The sequence below is a fragment of the Cuculus canorus genome, chromosome 16, assembly GCF_017976375.1.
Source record: "Cuculus canorus isolate bCucCan1 chromosome 16, bCucCan1.pri, whole genome shotgun sequence".
In the NCBI taxonomy this organism is placed as follows: domain Eukaryota; kingdom Metazoa; phylum Chordata; class Aves; order Cuculiformes; family Cuculidae; genus Cuculus; species Cuculus canorus.
In genome coordinates, this window is record NC_071416.1 from 2,660,325 (window position 1) to 2,683,052 (window position 22,728).

Genomic DNA, 22,728 nt, shown 5'->3' on the forward strand with positions numbered 1-22,728 from the left:
GCATCTCTGGGTGCTGGGCTGGATGCAGTGGTCCTTGCCATCCTCACAGCATCCATGGGTTCTGGGCTGGATGCAGGGGTCCTTGGCACCCTCGCAGCATCCATGGGTGCTGGGCTGGATGCAGGGCTCCTTGGCACCCTCACAGCATCCATGGGTGCTGGGCTGGATGCAGGTCCCCCTGCCACCCTTGTAGCACCCCTGCATGCTAGGCTGGGTGCAGGGGCCCTTTCCACCCTCACTGCATCCCTGTGTGCTTGGCACCCTAGCAGCATCCCTGGGTGCTGGGCTGGATGCAGTGTCCCTTGGCACCCTGGCAGCATCCCTGGGTGCTGGGCTGGATGCTGAGCCCCTTGGCACCCTGGCAGCAGCATCCCTGGTGCTGGGCTGGGTGCAGGGTGCTGTGCCAGCCCCGCTCCGCACCCTGCCCTGATTTCCTTGTGGAAATCCCAGAGTCTTCTCCAGATCCAGCTCTGGTTTTGGGGGCAGCCCCCTCCCTCTCCCTCTCTCTCTTCCCTCCTTCTGCTCTCCTTCCTCCTCCTCTCCCTCCCTCCTCCTCCCCGCGCTCTCCCGGGGCTCTGGGTACCGCCGCAGCATCACCACCACCTCCATCCAGGGGCGGAAGGGGAGGGCTGCGGGGGACAAGCTGAATGAATGGGCATCGCCTCGGTGCCGCCGGAGCCTCCGCATAGGGGAGGGGGGCCGGGGCCGGGCCGATCCGAGCCGGGCCCCCCCGCCGGGGCGCTGCGAGCAGCGGGGGCTGCCCCGCCGCGGGACCGGCCCGGGCACCGCCGCCTCCTGCCGCCCGGCCAGGTGAGCCCCGGCACCGGGGAGGGGCCGGGACCCGCGGGGTGCGGGCTGGGGTGGGGGGGACGGGCTGGGGGATGTGGGGGAACGGGCTGGACGGTGCGGAGCTGCCACGGATGGTGCTGGGAATGGGCTGGGGGATGCTGGGGAAGGGCTGGATGACGCTGGGAATGGGCTGGGGGATGCTGGGGCCAGACTGGACGGTGCTGAGGAAGGGCTCGATGATGCTGTAGTCGGGCTGGACGGTGCTGGGAACAGATTGGGTGATGCTGGGGAAGAGCTCAAGGATGCTTGACACTGCTGGGAACAGACTGGGGGATGCTGGGGTCGGGGTGGACGGTGCGGAGCTGCGAGGGATGGGGCTGGGAATGGGCTGGGTGATGCTGGGGAAGGGCTGGATGATGCTAGGGCCAGGCTGGACGGTGCTGAGGAAGGGCTCAAGGATGCTGGGGTCGGGCTGGATGGTGCTGGGGAAGGGCTCAAGGATGCTGGGGTAGGGTTGGACGGTGCAGAGCTGCAATGGATGAGGCTGGGAATGGGCTGGGAGATGCTGGGGAAGGGCTCAAGGATGATGAGCTGGGCTGGACAGTGCAGAGCTGAGATGGACAATGATGGGGTTGGGCTGGTTGGTGCTGGGAACAGGCTGGGTGATGCTGGGGTAGGGCTGGACGGTGCAGAGATGCCATGAATGAGGATGGGAAAGATTCAAGGATGCTGCTGGGGAAGGGCTCTAGGATGCTGGGGCCAGGATGGACGGTGCTGGGAATGGGCTGGGTAATGCTGGGGAAGAGTTTGAGTGTGCTAGCGTCGGGCTGGATGGTGCAGTGATGGTCTGGATGGTGCTGGGGTTGGGCTGGATGATGCTGGGAACAGACTGGGTGATGCTGGGGAAGAGCTCAAGGAAGCTGGGGTTGGGCTGGATGATGCAGTCATGGTCTGGATGGTGCTGGGGCCAGACTGGGTGATGCTGGGATTGGGCTGGATGGTGCTGGGGTTGGGCTGGACAGGGCTGGGAATGGGCTGGGTGATGCTGGGGAAGAGCTCAAGGATGCTGGGGCCAGGCTGGATGGTGCAGGGATGGTCTGGATGGTGCTGGGGCCATACAAGATAGTGCTGGGGCCAGGCTGGACAATGCTGGAGCCTGTGTGTGGGAACTTGGTGATGCTGGCATCGGGCTGGATGGTGCAGGGATGGACTGGATGATGCTGGGGCCAGGCTCGATGATGCTGGGATCATGTCTCAATGATGCTGGGATGGAGTCTCGATGCTGGGATGGAGTCACAATGATGCTGGGGTCGGGTTGGACAGTGCAGGGCTGTGCTAGATGGTGCTGGGGCCAGGATCAATGGTGCTGGGGCCAGGATCAATGATGCTGGGGTCAGGATCAATGATGCTGGGGCCAGGCTGGACAGTGCAGAGCTGGATGGTGCTGGACTGGGCTGGATAGTGCTGGGACTGGGCAACAAGGAGTTAAACGGCTGCAGGGCAATGAGCTCAGAGACTCTATGTGTGTGAGGTCCAGCACCCACAGCGGGTGTTGCCCATCACACCCCACGAGTGTTTGGGTGCAGGGAGCACAGGGAGCATGGGGCAGTGGGAGGCCAAGGTGTGCAGGTGCCGATTGCAGCGTGTCTGGGCTCCACGGCTGCGCAGGATGGGTGCGAGAGCCCCAGCAAAGCCTGGCCCCAGCGGTTTCCCTGGGAGCCACATTGCGCTTCCATGTGTGTGTGTGTGTGTTTGAGAAGCCCAGGCTGAGTGTTTGTGCGTGTGTGTGTGGGATCCACTGCGGAGCCGGCGTGTGCGTTTGTGCCTGGGCGGGAGCTCCACAACACGCCTGTCACTGGGAGGGATGCGGAGCTGAGCGTGTCCCTGTTTCCGCGTGCGTGCCAACCGCATCGAGCCTGTGTGTGGGAGCAACCCCAGGCTCCGCGTGCGTGTGTGCGCGCGTCCTGGTGCATGCGTGTGCCCTGCTCCGGCTGCGTGTGGTGCGTGCACGCGCGTGGATCGGTTGGCGATGTGTGGCTGCGGGGTCCGTGCATGTTGGGGGATGTGGGGGTGTGCCCGGAACAAGCAAGTGTGATGGAAGGAGCAGGCACGTGTGGGAAAAGTGGAGAGGCTCAGGGAGGTGGTGAGCACCCATGTGCCAGGGCTGCCGACATCCTCTACGGGCAGAGGGGCCCCATCTGGTGGGAGCTCCTGGCTCGGAGGGAGAGGGGCTCCCGCCTTCCCCCCTGGGCACCGAATGCGCCCCAGCCACACTGTGCACCCCGAGGTGGGGAAAGGCAGAGCTCATCTCTGCCATCCCTTCCGCATGGCCCTGGCAATGCAGAGGCAGGGTGGCCAGCCTGAGCTTCACTCCCCGCTGCCTGCTAGGTTTTGCCTGAGGAATCATGCTCCTGCTTTGCCCCAGCTCCGACAGAGCCAGAGGGGCTGTTGGGCATCGGAGGCGGCTGGCAGCAAGCGGCAGTGCCTGGCAGGGCAGCACCCTCTGGCCCCAGTGGACACCTGCTCCCTGGTGTCCCTCTGGCTGTAGCGGTGGTGTGGATCCTCCTCAAGGCAGTGGTCAAGTCATTACATTCGCATTACACATTTGAAGGTACAGACAAGCGTCCCCCCCATGTGCTGGTCCCCCTCCAGGAGAGAATTGCCACCCTACAAACTCTCCTACAGGCTTTGACGCAGTTAGGGAGCCCCAGTCCAGGAAGCGGACCAGGCAGGAGCAGGATTTAGAGCCTCGTTGCCATCATTTCAATTGGAGTTTGACACCATCGTGCCTTTGATGATCTGAACCTTGGTGACCTTTCCAACGCTGTGCCACCATCCCGGTGTAGGACTGGCACCTGCTGCACCCTGAGCAGATACAGCCATGCAGATGCACGGGGGCTGGTGGCCCACAGGACCATCTTGGAGTGCTTCCTGCAAAATGGACACTTGGAGCCTTGTGAATCTGCCTCCGACTGCTTCTTCTCTAAGGAAGCACAAAACAGAGCCAGCCCAGAGGCTTCCTGCGGGAAGCTAACGCCTGGTCGGAGCCGCCACTCCTGCCCCTGAGACATGGGGCTGCTTCTTATGTCGGTAGGAAAATGGGGCTTTTCCAAATCCCAGCTCGGCAGCTGGTGTGTGCAAGCCCAGGTCTGATCTCCGCAGCAGCTCCGCTCCTCTCGGTGTCCATGACGTACCGGTACAGTTTGAAGCATGGCTGCGAGTGGCGACGGAACAGAGCAGCGCAAGGGAAACGTGCCACTCTGCAGCAGGAGACTTCTGCACCTTCGTACCCCCTCGCGCCAGCCCAGTAGCGCAGGGCTGAATTTCAGCCTTGGAGCATAAACATCTGGCAAGCCAGAAAGAGTAAATCAAATAAACATCAGTAGTAATTGGAGACCCGTTTTGAAATTGGTTTGATACCTGCGTGCCTCCCAGGCAAGCTTTTCTCTTGTTAACCATTGTGCATCTTTGCATGAAAAATGAGCCTTGATTTTCAGGCTGGGTAATAGCAGCACAGCGTGGAGAGAGATGAACACGCTGTGTCCCCTCTAATCTGTCCACAATCAGGCTTCTCCGAGCGCTGAGCCGCTCCTGCCGGCGTCAGAGATGAATAGTCCCGGATCCAGATGGCAGCCTGCTTTCCTCGGTGCCCACATCATCTCTTCGCCATCAGCAGAGGAGGGGAGCAGCCTGCAAGAAGTGTCCTTGGGAGGACTCCCCCCGTGCCACCGCATCCACCTGTGCCCCTGGTTTTGCTGCCCGTGGCTCTGGCTGAAGCCGTCAGCTCGTGCTTAGCGGCGTCAGCCACGGGCGAAGCAGCACCTGGTTGCCAGAAGCTGCGCTGACTTCCGATTTGCTTTTGGAAAGGCTTCAATACGCTGATTTCGGGCCCAGAGCTTGGCATGGTTTTAACTCTTGCCATCTTCCAACCTGGATCCGTCGTACCCAGGGCTGAAGCAGCAGCTGGCCGAGCGCTCTGGGCAGCAGTGCCTGGGGCTGGAAGCAGCACTTGGCCTCGTGCTGTGGCTCTGCAGCCCGGGACAGCTTTTTTTGGGCTCATGGACCACGGTGAGGCGTGCTGAGTCACCCTACATTAGGCTGAGGCATCACCCACCCCCCGTGAGGAGGCTGGCTTTGAGGACGGGTCTCCAGGCTGTGTTTACTGGCACCAAAGAGGTTGCAGGGGAACCGCAAGCCATAGCTGGAATCATTGGAGTCACTCGTTTTGAGCAGGGAGTTCCCTTGACGAGTCTTTCTTTTTGGGGTGTATGATTAGGTTTATGCCGAACAAATGGCAGTGAAGATGCAGTTCGTCTGCTTGGGTATGTGAGGGAAGCCCTCGGCTAGGTCTTGCCAAAAGCTTGGCGATGTGACACCAAAGCTTTGTTGAAACCACCCTCCCTGAGATCTGCCCCAACCTCTTCCAGCTTGGGCTTGGTCAGTCTCAGCTTTCTGTGGCGTAAGAATGACAATGCTTTGCAGGTGATGCTGTATTTCCCTTTTTGTATCTGCTTCCCTGTCTGGTTTGGGAGCTCAGCTGGGTCTGTGGGTATCGTTTGCACCATGCAACCAGCAGAGTCTCCAGTTGGCTCCTCGGGCAGCCTCATCTTATGGTTTTGTGTGTGCAAGAGCAAGGGAGCCCTGAGGCCCTTCCTGCTCGCAGAGGTATCGCACAGGGAAAGCTCCCGGTGAGGCTGAACCTAAGGTGCCATTTCAGGCAGGCCCTCAGGGATGTCAGCCTCTCCCGGCTCTCCCAGCTGGCTGGTGGGTTTGGAGCTCCTGAGAGCTTTCCCTGAATGAGGCCTGGCTCACTGCAGCACTTTGCAAAGCTTTCCAGCTGCTTGTAGCAAGCACTTCCAGAGCTGTCATGGCGATCTCAGTGGGTTTGTGTCCCACTGGGGATGTGGGGGGCTGTGACAAGCAGCCACAAACCATCGCTTCTGCCTACAGGATCGTGTTGATGTCCCCTGGGTCTGGCTTCTGCATTCCACGGGGAGCGTGCACCCTTCTGCACATCCCATGGGTGATTCTCACATCAAGAGACCCCGTTCCTTCAGGCCCCCAGCAACTGCCTTTGGGTTTGCATCCCCTTTTATCTCCTGCGCTGCCCGTAGAGCAGTTGAGAGGAGTTGGAGGAGCCCTCTCTGCAGGAGGGACCCAGAAGCTTTGAAGAAAGGTGTTGACACTTTTAGGTGGGCACAGGTCTGGCCTGCGAGCGGGGAAGGTGGGTGGCAGATTTGCGTGTGCAGAAAACATGTACAAGGCAGGAGTGCTAAAACTGCTCAGCACTGGCTTAACTCTGTGCTCAGGAGGAGCAGCATGAGACCCATGATGAGTGTCATCAAAGTCGCCTTACATGAAGTATTTAATATCAAAATCCCTCAGCCATTTGTCTCAATGTGTCTTGGCAGGACAGGGGCCACCCACACGATTTCCCTGGCAAGATGACAAATGGGTGACAACCCCTCCCTGCTCAGCACTGCAATGGTGCCTGGCTGGCACGGCTGGGGTGCTCGGACCCTCTCCACACCTCTTGCCCTCATCCCTTTCAGACGTGGCATTGTATTTTCACCCATGTTGTCTCAGAGCCTTGATAGAGGAGCTGGCATTGGAGGTTTTTTCTCACGTTCGGTGCCCAGGATGGTCCAGCAGATGGCTTTGCAGGGAACAGCTTCCCTCCATGCCATGAGGGCTGGGAAGAACGTGCAGTAAATGTCTGCAGGGTGTATTAGGGCATCGGCTTGTGCCCTGAGAAGCCCTAGTTGTTCTTCTGTGAGACTCCCCTCTGCACCAGAGGAACCCTGTGAGGAGGATGGAGACAGGCTGACTGTGTGTGTCAGGCTGGTTTGAGTCAGACCAAAGAGCTCGGCTGCAGCTGCAGGGAGCATCACAGTTTGCTTCGAGAACATCATAGAATTCTAGAATGGTTTGGGTTGCAAGGAACCTTAAAGCCCATCCGATTCGAACGCCCTGCCATGAGCAGCAACACCTCCTACTGGATCCAGTCGCTCACAGGCCCATCCAACCTGGCCTTGAATACCTCCAGGGATGGGGCAGCCACCACTTCTCCAGGCAACTCTGGCCAGGGCCTCCCCACTCTCATCATCAAAAATTTCTTCCTAATGTCTAATCCAAATCTTCCCCCCTCCCAATTTAAAGCCATTCCCCCTTGTCCTATCACTCCATACCCTCGTAAAAAGTCCCTCCCTAGCTTTCCTGCAGCCCCTTTCAGGACTGGAAGCTGCTCTGAAGTCTCCCTTCTCTTCTCCAGGCTGAACAACCCTAACTCTCTCCATGTGTCCTCATACGGGAGGTGCTTCAGCCCTTGGATCATCTTCATAGCCCTCCTCTGGGTCCATTCCAACAGATCCATCTCCTTCTTATGCTGAGGACTCCAAAACTGGACACAATACTCCAGGTGGGGTCTCATAAGAGTGAAGAAGAGGGGGAGAATCACCTCCCTCGTCTGGATGCTAATTCTTCCCACCATCTTCCCTCCATCCTCCAGCTCAGCTCTGGTGTCTCTAGGGCTTACACAGCTCTTGCCCCATTCCAATTGACCATGGCTCTCCTCTGGGTCTGCCCCAGTCCTATAACATGTCCTTTTGTCCTACACCCTTGGGCAGGGCCGGGAAGCTGCCAACTCCAGTGATGGTGATGGCTGTTCCTTCCCCGGGAGGCTACCAGGGCCAGCACCAAGGTGGGCAAGGGCCATGTCCTACTGCTCCATCAGCAGAGCAGCACCCCCTGAGATATTTATAGGCTCAGTAATGTTATTCCCCTGCCAAACTATTACTGAAATAGGCTCAGTGTGTGTCATAGGAGAGAGGATTTTTAATGGCACAGTTTCTTTGCTGCAGGAATCAAGTTGAAGCTCCCTCACTGTTTCCCGCGCCCGATTAATCCTTCGTGTGGTGGAGAGGATGCGACCCCCACGGCTGCTCTGGCGGCTCGGCTGGGGATTGTGGACTTGGACAACTCCTTGAGATGGGCCCCTCAACCAGGTGTTCATCGCCTGTGGCCGCTGGGTCCCGCTATCTCTCACCCATGCCCACCTGGACCTGAACTGTGGGGACGGTGGCGTCACTTGGCAGCTCCTGGTGAGACGCTAGGAGGCACCTGCCAGGAGCCACCCCTCGTGGGCAACTGTAGCTGGTGTTGGGTATGAGCAGAGGCTGTTTAAGGGACAAGGTCCCTTTTCCAGCCATTTTCATGTTCTGAACAGTAAGGCAATCTTCCAAACGGTCAGAAAGGGTCGGTTTGGTGTTCTCCAACTATCCCACCTTCTTTTGTCTCAGCAGGATGCTGCTGTTGGTTTGGGAAGAGGTCGAGTCAATCCTTTTAGAAATGTCTTGAGGAAGCGTTTGAGCTGGCCAAAGCACAAAGCATTTCTCAACCTTCCAGTTTATAACAACTGATGGGATTCCCTGTCTCATCCTCATTTGCTGGGTGTCTCTGGGATGGAAAAAGCATTTCTGGGCCAGGTGTTAGGTTTGGGTTGTGCTTTCCAAACAGCGTGCGGGATGTCCTGCAGGCTGGAGGTGCACGGATACACAGACCCACCAGAGCACCATGGTCAGTGTCCTCTCTCCCAGGGCAGCATGAGAGGGGGATGCTTGCTGAAGGTGCCCTCTGTGGTGGGCTGTCGGGCAGCAGGACTGGGCAGGAACAGGGGCACGCAAGCTCCAACGGTTCAGATGGGTCTGCCTGTGGGACTGAGGGCATGATCGGAGGAGAGCAGCCTTTCCGCTGCCCAGTACAGGAGCAGTGGAGCTCATGGGCTCGGAGCCATGGGGAGTCAAGCCCCCAGTGTGAAGTGAGGATGGGAGGCTCCTGGAGATCAGGGCTCCCTAGATCTGCAAACAGTCGCTGCTGGGACCCGAGGAAAGATGCCAGGCGTCAGAGCTGGAGGAGCAGCTGTGGTGAAGCTGCTGACGGTGCAGCCTCTGCCACTCTGACGTCTCCATTCCTCTGCTCAGAACTGTGACCTGGGGAGGGAAATCTTCCCCTCCCATTGCTCCCTGACAGCCCCCAGCACTGCCCATGTGTGATGCAGACAGACTTACTCCTGCAGCCTCCGTGCCCTCTGCCCTGAGGGCTGGTGGCCAAGGGCCGGTGGGCAGGAGGAGCCCAGCACCCGCTCCCTCAGCTCCATTGCAGCGCTGCCCATGAAGGGCAGCAGCCAGGCCCTTGCAGAGACAGCTTGGGAACCAACATGCTAAAGAGAAATGTCCTGCCCACACCACCCAGCCTGTCCTCCTCCCTCTGCCGGTGCTGCTGCTGGTGAGCTGCAGGCTCAGCACCACGCCAGGAGCCAGCAAAGTGATGGCATCGCACAGGATGAAGAGACCTGAGGTCAGGAGAGATAGCTTTGGAGAGGCTTCTCCTGTGATGCCATGGGTATCTCCCAGGACCCACCTCTCCTGCCCATGGCTCTGCAGGCCTCTCTTTGCCTCCTGCCAGCTCAGTGCACTACTGTTTAGTGGAGGTTGCTGTGGATGGTGCCCGTGTGGCTCTAGCGGCAGCATCCCTGCCCTGCTCTCTTCCTGCCCACACATCTTTGGCTTCCACCGTGCTGGTAACCCCCGAGACAGGCTGCCTGGATAGCTGGACCCCTCATCCTTTCTACCCCAAGTTATTTTCTGGACAGTCGCTCTGTTCCTCTCTCTCTGGTGGCTGCGTATCCTGAGATCAATGCTGAGTGCTCTCCTCCTCCTCCTTGCTACACTGTCCCATAGGACAGACCATTCAGTTTGCTCCTCCTCCTCCTTTTGCAATTCATTAATGAGTCTCTTTGCACTAAGAAGTCCTGATAACTGCTGGGGGACCTGGGAGGACTGGGGATAGCAGTGGGGAGGCTGCCAGCCCAGCTGCCGGGGGTTGGGCTGCTGAGTGCTGGGTTTGGGATGCTGCCATGGTTGCCCGAGTGCAGCCTCAGCATGGGGTGTGTAGGGCGAAAGGGTTGGGACAAGCAGTGAGGGTTTTGCAGTGGCAGAGGTAGAGGAGTCAGTTTGGGGCAGCTCCCTGCTGCTCTGATGTGGTTTTGTCCCGTTTCTGCTCTGCATGGTGCTCCTTACCCTACTGCAGGGCTTGTCCTTTGGGACTCTCATGGATGGGGGATGCACAGCCCCTTGGGATCCTGGCTCCATCTACACCGCAAAGCTCCATGTGGCCACTGAGACTTCTTGTGTGCATCTCACACGAGGTTTCCACCAGCCCTGGTGGCCTTCAGACCCAGCAGGCTGTGTGTGGGCAGGAGACGTGGGAGCTAAAGAGCCTCCAACCCCTCACCCAGCAGCCGGTGCCCAGCTCAGCCCATGCAGGTTGGCAGCAGAGGGGTCTGTCTGGCAGCCGTGTGTAGCTCCCAGCCTTCCTAATGAAAACTGGACTTCCAAACACATTTTGTGGGCATTGCTTTAATTTCCCAGTGTCTCAACACTCTCCCAAACCTGAGAAACAGAGATAGTTTCTTCTCAGCGGAGAGGGAGCTCCTGTTGTCGCTCTCTCACATGTGCACACATGCACTCACACACAGGCTCTTCTTTCTCTTCCTTCCCACTTTCCTCCTCCAAAAGACTTCAAACACTTTCTACAAATGTTTTTTTTTTCTCCCAAACTGTTGCCTTTCTGCCTTGCTCGCCCCTGCAGCCGCCTGCCTTTCCCTGGGCTCTGCTCCCACAGCGCGCAGCTTCGGCTGCTCCGTGTGTGCAATGTTCCCGCAGCGGGTGCAGCTGAACCTGCGGAAGGGGGAAGGTGCTGGGGTGGCTGTGCTGAGGGTGCTGAGCTGTCCCGGGGACTCACAGCAAACCTCCCTTTGAATCATAGAATGTTTGGAGTTCAAAGGGACCTCAAAGCCCATCCAGTCCCACTCCCTGCCATGGGCAGGGACACCTCCCACTGGATCTGGTTGCTCCAAGCCCCATCCAACCTGGCCTGGAACCCCTCCAGGGATGGGGCAGCCACCACTGCTCTGGGAAACCTGGGCCAGGGCCTCCCCACCCTCATCATGAAGAATATTTTCCATCTTCACACTTCCAATTTGAGGCCTTTCCCCCTCATCTTATCACTCCACATTCTTGTAAAAAGTCTCTCCCCAGCTTTCCTGGAGCCCCTTTCAGTACTGAAAGTTGCTCCAAGGTCTCCCCACAGCCTTCTCTTCTCCAGGCTGAATGACTCCAACTCTCTCAGCCTGTCCATGTACAGGAGGTTCTCCAGCCCTCAGATCATCCCCGTGGCCTCTTCTGTACTCACTCTAACAGATCCATATCCTTCTCAAGTTGAGGACTCCAGAACTGGACACAGGGTTCCAGGTGGGGTCTCACCAAGGGCAGAGGGGCAGAATCTCCCCCCTGGCCCCGCTGGTCCCACTGCTTTGGATGCAGCCCAGGACATGGTTGGTTTCTGGGCTGTGAGCACACATTGCCAGCTCATGTGGAGCTTCTCATCCCCAGCACCCCAAGTCCATCTCTGCATGGCAGCTCTCAATCACGTCATCCCTCTTCCTGTATTGAAAGTGCAGATTTCCCTGACCCAGGTGCAGGACTTGCACTTGGCCTTGTTGAACCTCATGAGGTTCACACAGCCCCACCTCTCCAGCCTGTGCAGGTCCCTCTTTGCTTCTAGTGGGGCTCATCTGGTCTCTCAAAGTTGTCTTAAATTCAATAAAGCAAACTGCTCCTGCAAGGTGGTATAATGAGGGGACAGCTGCCCAGCTGTGCTCTCCAGGATGCCATGGAGGTCCTGTTCACTGGAAACATGTTGGAAGGTGCCCACAGCTCCACGGCAGCCTGCCTGCCTCCAGCAGCCACCCTGCCCTGGTGTGCTGGGCTGCGGCACTGGGCAGGAGCCCTGCTCTCCCTCAGAGGTTGTAGGCTCTGCCATTTGAGTGTCCTGCAGGCGCGGACAGGGACAGGCTGGAGGTGGGCTGGAGTTGAAAAGCCCTTTGCTGTCATGTACGAAGGGAACTGACTCATTGCTCTCCCGTGCTGTCATAAGCAGATGGATGATTTAATCACCTAGCAACCAAAATAACATCAGGTGAGGAGCGCTTCCTGATCTACTCCAGGCCCACAGCCTCTCCACCAGGCTGGTGGTCAGGGCTGGGCAACCCCCAGCCATTCCCCAGCCCTCGGGTTCTCCTGGGTTGAGGTTGGCAGAGAGTCCTCTCCTGCCATCCCCACCAGAGCCGGGTGCAGGGATGTGCTGTGCTGACAACCAGTAGCCCAACAGAAGTGGCTCCCAGAGCCATGGCTGAAGTGGGGTGCAAGGGGTGAGGGAGGGTTCCCCAAGACCAGCTTGTAGGAAGGTCAAAGGAACATCTCCAAACATACACAGTAAGGCCAAGTCTCCAGCACTGTCTGGGCAGGTTGCTGAATGGAGCATCCTATAGATGGTCCTATACTTTATCCAGAGGTCCCATATGATGAGAGAGAGGCATGTGCCCGGGACCTGCAGAGCACCATGAAGTTTCTGGGAGGTGAACCCAGAGGATGGTGGATGGGATCTTCCAACCCGCTGGCACCCTCTCTTCTGTGTGCACCACTATGGCACCAACTCCAGTCGCCCTTTGGTCCTGCCCAATCCCTCTGCCTGGCACTCTCAAAGTAGGAGAATAACCATGACATCAGTATGTTCAATCTGTTTTTTCTCCCGTCATGGGCAGAGAGATGTTTCCCTGCCCTGCTCATGCTCATGGCGTAGCCCTCAATGCTATGCTGCCCCAGGTCACAATTGCCCCCTGATGGCTCCAGCCACTCCCAAGGGCTTTTGGAACACGGCTACTGCAGGTCTGTGGGATGGGTTCACTACAACCCTGCAGCGATGCAATGTGTCATGCGGGAGTGTTGATCTCCTTGAGGGAAAGATGGTTTTCCGGAAGGACCTGGACAGGCAGGATTGATGAACCAAGGCCAACGGGATGAGGATCAACAAGGCAAAGTGGCAGATCCTGCACTCGGGTCACAACAACTTCATGCAGCACCAGGCTTGGGAAAGGGTGGCTGGAAAGCTGCCCCATGGAAAAGGACCTGGGGGTGCTGGGTAACAGGAGCTGGACATGAACCAGCAGTGGCCCAGGTGGGCAAGGAGGACAACAGCATCCTGTCTTGGATCAGCCATGGTATGGGCAGCAGGAGCAGGGAAGGGATCGTCCCCCTGTGCTCGGTGCTGGTGAGGCCACACCTCAAATCCTGAGTTCAGTTTTGGGCCCCTCACTCCAGGAAAGACATTGAGGGGCTGGAGTGTGTCTGGAGAAAGGAACAGAGCTGGGGAAAGGTCTGGAGAACAGGGGTTGTGGGAGCGGCTGAGGGCCCTGGGGCTGATTAGGCTGGAGAAGAGGAGGCTGAGGGGAGACCTCATCACTCTCTGCAGCTCCTGAAAGGAGGTTGTGGTTCTGCTGCCAAGTAACAAGGGACTGGATGAGAGAAAACAGCCTCAAGTTGTGTTGGGGAGGTTTATATTGGATATTAGGAAAAATTTCTTCCCAGAAAAGGCTGTCAAGCACTAGAACCACCTGCCCAGGGCATCGGTGGAGGTGTTATGTGGATATGGTGCTTAGGGACACAGTTTAGTGGTGGAGTTGGCAGTGTTGGGTTGAGGGTTGGACTCCATGACGTTAGAGGTCTTTTCCAGCCTGAACAGTTCTGTTGTTCTATGATTCTACATGCTGGGCAGGGAGAGGGCTGACTCAGTGGGGCACAGGGATGTAAGACTCTGTCAGCCTTGGGTTGTCCATGCCACCCACTCACACCTAGCTAGAGTCCTTTCCTGCAGACCCCTTCATGACTCCTGACATGGATGCGTGTGCAAGGCGGAGCAGTGAGGACTTGTCTCTCCAGGTCACAAGTTCCAGCACCTTTGTAGGATTGCCCTGCTGGGCTGCCCGGGGCTGCTTGTTCCCCAAGTGCCTGATGTGATGCTCAGACCTCGGTGAGCAGGGTGGGATCATTCGCAGCCTGCAGGGCAGCCCAGTATTGGCCAGTCCAGGAGATGGAGGGTGGGATGGAGAGAGGCCACTGGTCCAACGGACACCGACCCAGACCCATAGAACCTTCTCCTGACCCCCAGGAGCCAACGTCCAGCCAGGGAATGGTTGTGCCAGGCAAACCTCACCAGGTGTCGAGGTGCAGGCAGTGGGGAGCTGCTGCTCCTCTCCTCCAGCTGATGAGGCTGAAGGACAACGGGGCCATCGCAGCATTGGGCAAGGGCTGGGCTGGCCCCAGTGCTGCAGCTGCTGAGGACTGGAGGAGGGCTGTGTAAATAGGGCAGCCCAGCTCCCAGCTCCTCTTTGTGGGACAGAGCCGATATAATTAGACAATACGTCCTGTTCTGTGCACTGCGCCAAGAAAGTCTCTGTGCCGCCGCGGCCCCGGGGAGCCTGGCAGCCCTACTTTGGTGGCACCGCTCGTCCTGGCGAAGGTGAGCCACTTCCAGCTGTTGAGTCCTTACAGATTTGCTCCCTCCTTGCCTGTGCTGTTCCAAGAACCTCTGTCTGGTCTCCTTGCTAGACGACCACGTCCTCTCATCTTTGCTGTGGGGTTTGGTGGCTTTGGTGGACCCTGCTGACCTACAAGCTCGGTGAGGTGGTGCTGGCAGGAGCTGAGCATGAATTAGCACCTGTGCCCCTGTACACCTGTGGGAAGAAGGGCCCAAATCCAGTGCCTGACACAGCAAGACAAGCTGCAGGACACCAGGCTGGCCGCTGTGAGACAAAGCCCCAGAGGCAACCTGGAGGTGGAGGGTTCCCTCCAAGCCAGGCTCTTAACCTCAGTAGTGGGCATCCCAAACTCCATCTGCACTGCCCCAGGAGAGCTTTGTCCCTCTAAACATCCATTAAAACATCTTGGGGTAGCTCCAGAAGCGCAGAGATTCATGGTAGCACACATCTCCCTAGTCCTCTGTTAGTGTCCCATTTTGGGGGAGAAGAGAAGCCCAGGCCTGCTCTGGCCTGGCCTGGTTCACTTCTGCTCAGTGCCACAGCTCTTCTCCCAGCACCCTATGGAGTTGTCATCTTCATGGAATCACTGAATGGTTTGTGTTGGAAGGGACCATCCAGTTCCAACTCCCCTGCCATATGCAGGGACACCTCCCACTGGATCCGGTTGCTCCAAGTCCCGTCCAGCCTGGCCTGGAACACCTCTAGGGATGGGGCAGCCACCACTGCTCTGGGCAACCTGGGCCAGTGGTTGATTTATGACCACACCACCTATGTGTGGCTGGTTATTTGTTTCTGCCCCAGAGTTTTTGTCATTTCCCAGTGGTGATCTGTTGACCCTCCTGGGATGGTCCTGCCAAAGAAGATGAGCTGTAGCTATTTGGAACCTCCTGCTTTGTATTCTGACATCAAAGCCATCAAATCCAGCCATTTTTGTCCCTATCAGCAATCAATAGTGTGTTTGGCATCCTCACGGCTCCAGCCACTTCCAGCACCTCCACAGGGGTGAGCTCAGACCAAACACCCACCAGCTCCATCAGAGTCCCGCTGCCAAGCTCCAGTTCTGGTCTGAGGGTGATCTGTGGGTGCTCCCTGCGGAGTTTGCTCTGGGAGCATCCCTCATGGTCACTGCACAGTTTGCTGCAGAAGCAACCGCGCTTTCTATGAGCTGCGGCAAATTTCAGGGAAAGAGAAAAGGAATCTGAATTCCACAAATGTCTGTTGATGCTGTTAACGCAGGAGGTGGAACGCTGCTTTAACCTCCCTTTCTCAGGAGGGTGGAAAGGGATGCTTATGTACACAGGCTCAGCACTCAGCTCTTCAAGCTGTTCTCCACAGGAATCGGGTCTTCCACCTGAGGAACGAGGCAGGGATTTCTCTCCCTGCCACCAGAGGACACTTGCCTCAATTGGATGTCTTGGCTAGGAGATGGTGGCCATTGCCACCAGCCAGAGCAGGTAGCATGGACCAGGTTATCCTGGTAGCCATGTGTGTCCCCTCTAAACCAGGGATCACCTAACCAACAGGAGAAAAGAGAAAGGGGAAAGGCAGCTGGTTTGACATTTCCCACCCTGAGCACGGAAGTGACTCCATCATGGGGTGCATGGAAATGTAGGACACACTGGGACCTTTTCCATCAGAAGAAGACACAGCACCTTGTGGCCTTCAGGGAAGCGGGGACAAAGGAGAGGCCCTGTCTCGCCCTGGCTGCTGGTCCTGGGCTATGCGAGCGGTTGTGTTGGTGAGCTGGACAGAGGGTGAAGGCAAGACTGTCCTACCTGGCTGCTGGCACAGGGATGTGTCCGAGAGGACATTGTAGCAGCCCCAGTGCAGGAGGCGCATTAGGAACCCTCAGTTTTCCTGACCCCCCCCCCTATGATATGATAGAGCTGCTGGCAACGGGGCAAGCGGAGCAGGGATGGGGCTTGGTGCTGCTCCCATGGGACGTGGCATCTCCTGCCCTTGGCAATGCTACTGGAGAGTGGGGTGTGCTGTAGGGAGAGGCATTTTTGGTTGGAAAGCCAAAATGATGACAGACCAAGCTATCCTTGTAGCTGGCGAGGACTCTCCTCTGCTCTGGCATCAGCTCAGGCACCCCTTAAAAGTGGTCCCCACAGCTCTGCAGCACCCCAGTGGCTGCTGTATGAAGGCCAGCAAGGGAGACACCAGGTCTATCCCTCCCCTTCCTCTGCCCAGTGCTCAGGAGCTTCTGGCTCTGAACAAAAGCCCTCAGAGAACCAACCTGACTCACCTAGGGGAGGGAAAGCTGTCACTTCCCTTGATACATTTTAATTTCCAGTGCCATTCCTGTTTTTTCCTCTCTCTGTGGTTGTGATGGGATGGATTTCCGGTCAGCTTGATGCTTTTGTGTAAGGTTCCTCTGTTTGTCCTCCAGGCAAGGAGGAGGGAGGAGAAAATCCAAACCTGTGGATTTGAGATCATCCCAGGTCTGAAGCAGGCCCTGACTCTCCTGTTTGCCCCAGTGATGGAAAAGGCCAAGCCTGGGAAGCAGCCAGTGAATCAAACGCTACTCCAAAAGTAACTGGAGGCATCTGAAAAATGAACTTCTGCTGGCCAAGCCTAAATAACGGTCTGCTGGAGGCTGGAGAGCAGCTCCAGTGCAACTCCTTCTGCAAGAGCCTGGCCAGCAGCCTGATCTCTCCACTTGAGATGGGAACAAGGGAAGAAGGACAGGGAGACCCCAGCGCCTCTGTGTGCTCTGCTGACCTGGGGCTAGTCATCATTTCCATGAGCAATTTGTCCTGCGCTCACCATCTTCTCCCCAGCATAGAAAATACACTGTACATTTGTCCATTGAAATTCACAGTTATTTCAACTTTTATCATAATGAGAATGTGAAATCCTGCCTCCCCTGGAAGCCCAGGCAGCTCAAGCAAGAGGTCACTCTGTATTTAACTGGCACAACGCAGGGTGCTGTGGTTTGAGCAGTGGGTGCTTTTCTCCCGGTTGTTGTTCTGGCATAGCTGTTAAACAGACATCTGCAAAAACCACACTCAAATGTCCTAAAAAATGTGGCTGAAATTCCTGTTCTCTCTCAGATCATCTGTTTATGGGCATAAAGAACTTATATAGGTAGATTAACTTAATTAAAACTGAAAGCAGCCATCACTACCACTGTAACTCAATCCAACAATACCTTAAGCCATCAAAGTCCATCTCTGCCATGGAGCTGCTCCTCTGTGAGTACCTGATCCTATTGCTGGGGCTTCCCAAGTCCTCCCTCTGCCTTCATGTCAGTTTTGCATTTCTGTGTTGGATGTGACCGATCAGGGTTGTGCCAGCGCACTTGCCCATTGCCACGGGTCAGCGGGAAGCACTTGGGACCACACGGTGTTGGACACCATCCAGGCTGGGTTTTGCAGACCTCGAGTCCCAGCAGGGTCATACAAGAGGTGGAGGGCAGGGCTATCTCTGAGGATGTAGGTCATGCTTTGGAGCTCTGGTTCTTCGCTCGGTCTCCTCTGGAAAGCCTTTGCACACAGGATGGAGCACTTCCAGAGGCAGCCAGGCTGCTTAGGTTTGTGCCTGTTGATGGGTTGGGTGTGATGCTGGGGAATGGGCGTCAGCACTAGGATGACTTTGGGAAGGCCAAAGCTGTAGACCACTTCCTTAGATGGTCCTAGACCCACTCGATCTTCTCTTTGATCCAGAGCAAGTTTCTCACCAAGGAGAGAGGAGCCTGGTCCTGTAAGGAGCTACAGAAGAAACAGAGGCTGTTCTAGAGACAGCGAGGGTTCAGAAGGGGCTGAGGCCAGCTCTGCTGCTCCTTCGTGCCTGGGAGCGATGTCTTGCCTCTGGATGCAGTCTGAAGGAGGTGTTCAGAGTGGTCTCCATGCTGCTGTCATGGACACTACCCAAACCGCACGTGCACAAGGTTGCTTCCCTCATGCCCTGCTGGTGGCCATGGGGCTGGTGCGGTCCTCTGGGCAGTAAGGTCTGTACGCACGACTGCATCATCTGTGGCTCTCAGGGAATCCCATCACAGCACGGAGGTGCCAGTCAGAGCTTTCCTTTTGGAGTCCTTCCCCAGCCACAGCCAGCTCCCATCCACAAGCAGCCACGCAGAGAAGAAGACAAGGGGGAACCCCAAGAAGTGGTGTGAGCCATCTGGGGAGCTCACTGTGCCACTGCCGGCCGCTGCCCAGACCTCCAGCACGCCTTGCCAGTGGAGGAGTGGGAAGGAGGGTCCATGTGCCCCTGAGACAGCGCAGGTGGCCCCCAGCCTGGCGCCAGGCTGCCCTTCTCTGGCAGCAGTGTGAAGATCCAATTTGTCTCCCCTGCCTTCAATTGGCCTCACTAAACAGGTTTTAATTTTGTTAAATAAATATGAAGTAATGGCAGCAGGGCTGGGAGCCAAGTGGCCTGGGGACATCCTTGAGAGCCAGACGAGCTCTGCAGAAGGGCAAGACTCGCTGCAGGAGCTGGGCGAGCTGGATACGGCATCAGGCAGAGCCTCACAGGGTGAAAAGGAGCTGTGGCAGTGGGGCCAGCGGGGCGGTCCTGGGCTTGCTGGCGTGGAGCAGATGCGGCTCCACACTGCGAGGTGCTCCCAGTGCCTTGCTGCGTTTAGAGCAATTTCTAAATGGCTGCTAAACATTGCTGTCAGAAGCACACTCATCTTCCCTTCCTAATTAGTGGATCAGACAGTAATTTGTAATCCTTTGGAATTGAAAGATCTTAGTGTCTGGCCCTGAAGCCTGGGCAGGACACAGGGAATGGCAGCGTGGAGTAGAGCCTGCCCCAGCCGGCAAGGTGCCCCGGCTGGGATGAGGCAGAAGGGCTTCCTGCAGGAGCCTGTTGGTCTCTGCAAGAATTTCATCCGGCTGCCTCTTTGGTCTGATGCATCTTCCTCGTCCTTCTCCAGATTTTTGGCATTTTCATTTCTCTTTGTGCTACCAAGTGTGAAATAGTCAGCATGGCATGGCAGCCCCAGCAGCAGGCTGGCTCGCCTCGTCTCCTCCTGCTTGTCTCCGAGGTGGTGGAAGCAACAGGGTGGCATCGCCAACAGGAGCCAGAGCACTTTGCACCACTGGTGAACCAGCTGGACACAGCCACGCGGGAGCTGGGCTGGGGTCAGGATGCCCTCCAGTATGAGTCTGGTGTTGGTGCTGTTCACATTTTCAAGGCTGAGGATAAAATGAGACCTGGGAACAGAAGGGGCGAAAAAGCCAACAAGCTGAAAAATAAGATGCAAAGGAAAAGGGAATGAGAGTGGGAGGTATGTAGAGGGCAAGGGGGCAAGCAGAGCAAGTAGGAGGAGATCTGGGTTGGATGGGGCTCGGGGGAGGAAGCGAGCACGGAGACGGGCTGGACCGGTGGCCAAGAAGAGCAGCATGTGAAGCAGAAATTTGGTGTGATGGCCACAGCCTATCTCGAGTATCAGCATCGTTTTGTGGTCCTTGGGCAGACCAAGCCATGCTCTTAGGAGGTGGGGATGGAGGAGAGGGCTCACAGAGCGGTCACAGCAGCTTTCCTCTTCCACAAGAGCAGTGGAGGACACAGCGATCGTGGGTCTGAGCCGGGAGAAGGGCAGCAGGCAGCCCTGCAGGCACAGGGTGACGGTGGGTGTTGAGGCTCTCAGGACAATGGGTGTTGAGGGTCTGGGTGACAGGCAGGTGCTTTGGGCAGACTGAGGGGAGCACGCTGGGAGAGGGTCATGCAGCCCTTGCCACGTTACGGATGGCACTGAGCAACTCCTTGCTGCTGGTATCTTTAACATCAATTAATCTGGGAAAGGCGTATCTTTCCTGCATGCATTAACCTTTCTAAATGGTTTAATACGAGGTGCAGCCGCAAAGCACGGGAAGGGCTGTGGGAGTGGTGCAGACGCAGCTCTCGTTGTCACCCCGGGCATGAAGAGCCTGGCCTTGGGGAGCACAGCCTTGGCAGGGCAGGTGCCCGTGAGGCCGGTGAGGGAGGCGGAGCCATCCCTGGTCACAGAGCAGAGATCTTGATGGAAGGAACCAGCAGTGACTTCAAGGAACACCGCTTTCCTTCTGCATTTCTCCAGTCTTCAGAAGAAAGTGTTTATAATAGCATCGGTGACTCACCGAGTGCGATTTACTCACCAGTTAATGACTGAGCAGAGTTCCAGGGCTCTTAGCGATGCTGGCTTAGATAAACTCAACCTTTCTCCCCGATTCCCATTAACAGGGGGGAGCAGCCTGGAGCTGGAACATTCAGAGAGGGCAGATGGGCAACACGGACAAGGAAGGCACCTTCTTACCCCAGCCCCAGCTCCCCCCTGCCCAGCTCCCCTGATGCTGAGGGGCTGCATCAAAGCCAGAGGTAAACGGAGAAAGCAAACTATTTCACCGGAAGGCTGGAGAGTCACATGTGTAGAGGCTTCAGAAGACACATGCTCTGATTTTGGAGCTCATCCTTGCAAACCCCTCGGCAGCTTCAAGCCAGGCCTGGCTAAGGAGCAATACACACGTGTGGCTTGCAAGGAGCAATACACACGAGCACGGCCACCATGCAGTGCCAGGCATTTCTGCACCATCAGAGCTTGGATTCAGAGAGGGGCAGGCTCAGCCTTTCCAAGGGAGTGGGTCCCACGGATATGCCCATGCTTGCTGCCCCGCTCACGCCCCAGTTGAAAGATGCCGTTGGGTGGGTGCTGCCTGTGGGAAGTCCCAGCCTGGGCACAGCCACGGATGCTGACACTGGGGCAGTGGAGCACACGGGTACCATCTGTTGAACGCTGTCCCTCTTACTGTGGGTGAGCTTCCCCTGGCTCTCAGCCTGGCCCACCACGCTGAGCTACCCAAGCAGTGAATCATGAAGCCGCGGGTGAACGAGTGATTGCAGGTCATCACAAGAAGCTTGTCAGCACTGTCATGGGCTTCATGCCAGGAAGGTTTTTGTGGCACCAAGCACTCACAGGCTGATTTTGGCAAATTGGAGGCCCACCCTCCCCAGGTTCTGCCCTCCTGGAGTGCTTCTGGATCAAATCACTCCATATGAAGTGGGAGTGTTGACATCGGCATTGGCACTGGTTTAGATAAATTGCAGGGTCGATGGGATCAAACTTTGTTCCCTTCATATGCCAGCAGCACACATGGGTCTGGATCGTGTGTGGGGACCCTGGGATGGCTGCAAAGGCTTCTCTCCTCTGCCAGGCATGTGCTGGGACAGTTAAGAAGCCATTGGAGAAGAAGGGTCATAGAATTATAGAATCATGGGATGGTTTGGGTTGGAAGGGACCTCAAAGCCCATCCAGTTCCACCCCCTGCCATGGGCAGGGACACCTCCCACTGGATCCGGTTGCTCCAAGCCCCATCCAACTTGGCCTGGAACACCTCCAGGGATGGGGCAGCCACCACTGCTCTGGGCTGCCCAGGATGGATGGGGTGATGGCTCTCACACTTGCAGTGCAGGGAAGCATCCTCAGGAGGTATGTCCATGTTCATGTGGACCAGAGAAACCCCTCCCTGATTGAGGGGACTGTGAAGAGGGAGCAGTAGGAGATTTCTGTGGACTTCATAAAATCCTGTGAGCCTGGAGAAGGGTCTGAGCAGCACCTGGAGAGCAGCTGGAGAGGGAGTTGGGCTCAATGGGGAAGCCTTGGCTCCTCCACTGTCAGTGAATGAGGCATTCCAGCAAATCCATCTTCAAACTACTTCTGAAAGAAACTTGGGGGTTGAGCTACTTGTTTGGCTGTAATGGGGTAATCTGACTAGGCTGCGGGGCATCATCTCCTGTGGGCACAGAGATTTGAGCCCCCCATGCACCCCAGTGCTCTGTCGTGCTGGTACCAGCAGGGCCCCGTTGTCCCTGGCTCAGCTGGGCCACTGACTCCAAGAAGGACACTGAGGGGCTGGAGCGTGTCCAGAGAAGGGGAATGGAGCTGGTGAAGGGTCTGGAGATCAAACCTAATGAGAAGCAGCTGAGGGAGCTGGGATTGTTCAGCCTGGAGAAGAGGAGACTTATGGAAGACCTCATCGCTCTCTACAACTGCCTGAAAAGAGGTTGTGGTGAGGTAGAGGTTGGTCTCTTCTCCCTGGTAGCCAGTGACAGGACATGGGAAAATGGCCTGAAGATAGTCCAGGTTGGATATTGGGAGAAATTTCTTTACAGAAAGAGTTGTCAAGCACTGCCCAGGGAGGTGGTTGAGTCTCCATACCTGGAGGTGTTTAAAAGACAGGTAGATGTTGTACTTGGGGACATGGTCTGGTGGCAGACTTAGTAGGGCTGGATTGATGGTTGGACTCAATGGTCTTAAAGGTCTTTTCCAACCAAAACCATTCAGTGACTGTGTGATTTGGAGACCCCGGGGCGGGGGGCAGTTGCCCAGGGGCATCTCTGTGTATGTGTGATCGATGGGGAGATCACCCCAGACATTTGCCTTGCGAAGAGAAGCAGCAGGAAAGTGGATTGAAGAAATCATTTTAAGATGTTTTGGTTTTTTCCCCAGCTTTTGCTTTTTCTCCTCATATTACCGAATCTGGGACAGAGAGCTGGCTGTTTGCATTTGTCACACATGC

The 22,728-nt window shown here is 56.8% G+C and overlaps 1 protein-coding gene across 4 annotated transcripts in view; it reads left to right on the forward strand.

Annotated features, from left to right (window-relative positions):
• The first annotated feature begins 577 nt into the window (after positions 1-577).
• DLGAP4 (DLG associated protein 4) overlaps positions 578-22,728 on the forward strand; it is a 191,168-nt gene continuing 169,017 nt past the window's right edge. For 3 of the 4 annotated variants that reach the window (XM_054081903.1, XM_054081899.1, XM_054081902.1), the window contains exon 1: positions 578-810. The gene's annotated coding sequence lies outside the window, so the exon portion shown is untranslated. The remainder of the gene's footprint in view (positions 811-22,728) is intronic. The other variant, XM_054081904.1, reaches the window with a different exon arrangement.